The 2,111-nt window shown below is 43.1% G+C and overlaps 1 non-coding gene across 1 annotated transcript; it reads left to right on the top strand.

Moving 5' to 3' along the window:
- The first annotated feature begins 1,130 nt into the window (after positions 1 to 1,130).
- On the top strand, positions 1,131 to 1,236 carry LOC118491741. The gene has a single exon (XR_004892186.1). It is a non-coding gene; the product is annotated as a small nucleolar RNA R71 (small nucleolar RNA).
- The last annotated feature ends 875 nt before the right edge of the window (positions 1,237 to 2,111 follow it).

The following is a 2,111-nucleotide window of genomic DNA, read 5'->3' as shown; positions in this document are numbered from 1 at the left end:
TTTGTTGTGCTGCCATTTTGGTAGAAGCATAATCTAGAACTAGAAAATCCACCGGGTATTCGAATTCTCCCAAACGAATCATAACACTCTTAACTATTCCTCGTGGACGCCTCCAACTCTCATCCGCCAAGCTCACAATGGTGTCTACATCTTCATGCGGACCGAAATCGTACATGTCATATAGCTCACCCGGTAACACACTCATGCTCGCCCCATAATCCAACAATGCATGAGGAATTTTTAGTTTCCCCACTCGGATAGGCACGACTGGCGCTCCATACTCTTTATCATTCTCGATTTTGGCATCTTTTTCCAAACCTGCATTCACTTGATATGAAGAAGTTAGCAATGTTTCATTAAATTTAGTACTAGGAACGGTGCTTACCACATTGATATTAACACTTTTAATGTTTTTGGGATTTATCACCGTGTCACTTGGTAACTGGCCTTTTGCTTTCTTTAATATTGCCACTTCACTTGCAAGTTGACCCATTTGGGTGGTTAAAGTTTGAATCGCTTTATCACGGGCCTCGTCCTTTTGCATTCGAACCTCATCACGTTGATTCATTCGTTGCATTTCAACTTGCATCGCCTTCAACATCTCCATTACTTCGTTTCCACCCGAAGAGCTTTGACCCGTTTGATATTGCCTTTGAAATCCTTGGTTTCCTTGGAAATTCGGGTTAGCTTGATTTGAAGGGTTCCCATATCGGAAATTTGGGTGGTTCCTCAACCCGGGGTGGTAAGTGTTGGAATTCATGTTGTAGTTCCTACCACCCCCTCCTTGACCTTGTACCGCATGAACTTCTTCATATTGCCCTTCCACCATTCCTTGGCAATTTTCAGCCGCATGACCTATTTCATTACACAATGCACAAACATCATAAATTTGGTTAGTGGTTTGAACATTACCATCATCTATTGCGTGCACTTGAGGTCGGGCAATGGCCGGTCGTGCTCTCCTTGATGCTTGAGCTTTTCTTTTTGATGTAGTTGCCATGCTCTCCAAAAACTCCCAGTTATCATTCTCGTAATTTGTACCAAAAGTCCCACCGGTGATAGACATTAAATCACGAGCATCTTCGGCACTCAACCCCTCGTGAAAAGCATTCATTAATTCCCACAATTCAATTCCATGGTGAGGGCAATTTTTAATCATCATATTGAAATGCTCAAAAGCCTCATGAAACATTTCACCATGTTGTTGTTGAAAGCTCCTCAACCCTTTTCTAGCATCATTCGTCTTTTGAGCGGTGTAAAATTCATCCAAAAAGGTTTGTTGCATTTCCCCCCATGTATATATAGATCCTGAAGGTAATGTGTAGAACCACTTTTTCGCCTTGTCTTCCAAAGAAAATTGGAATAGTACCAATTTAATATCATCGGCTGAGAATCCTTGACTCCCAAGAGTGTTGCAAATCGAGTCATAAGCCTCCAAATGAAAGTAAGGCTTCTCCGTTGCTAAACCCTTATATTTTGGCAAGCTTTGCAATGAGTTAGTCCTCACTTCAAATGTCCTCCCTTGATCATTGTGAGGAATGACTACCGGTGAAGGATTATGAGTGATTACCGGCCTAAAATGCGCTTCAATGCCCCTCACATTTTCTCTAAGATGCCTTCTTGGTACACCCACACGACCCCCTGGACGCATAGGACCCATTGGTCTTGGCACACGCTCTTGTGGTGCCAATGGTTGTTGAAATTGTTGTCGCTGCATCGGTGGGTGTTGAATAGGCCTTTGAAATTGTTGTTGAACATTTGGCGGACGAACTTGTTGCAATGGTATGGGACGTTGCACTTGTGGCCCTTGTGGCCTCGGCCGAATGTGTTGAGGTATGAGTTGTTGTTGTTGCACTCCATCAACATTTGGCATCACTTGCATTTGGCCTTGCATATAACCGAATTCCCCTTGATCTCCATCACCCCCATAAGCATACCCATCTTCATCATAACCCTCAAACTCCTCAAATCCTTCATCATACCCATCTCCTTGAATTCCCGAAGATTGCCCAAATGGAAGAGTCGAGTACTGAAAACCCGATTGGTGTTGTGGTCTAAAAGAGGGCATAGCATGCACAATAGTTGAATTTGGTGTAATTGTGAAGTTAGAT

The sequence above is a fragment of the Helianthus annuus genome, chromosome 4 (assembly GCF_002127325.2).
Source record: "Helianthus annuus cultivar XRQ/B chromosome 4, HanXRQr2.0-SUNRISE, whole genome shotgun sequence".
NCBI classification, from domain to species: Eukaryota; Viridiplantae; Streptophyta; class Magnoliopsida; order Asterales; family Asteraceae; genus Helianthus; species Helianthus annuus.
Note: the sequence above shows the minus strand (reverse complement) of the source record. Positions and strands in the feature narration are given on the sequence as shown.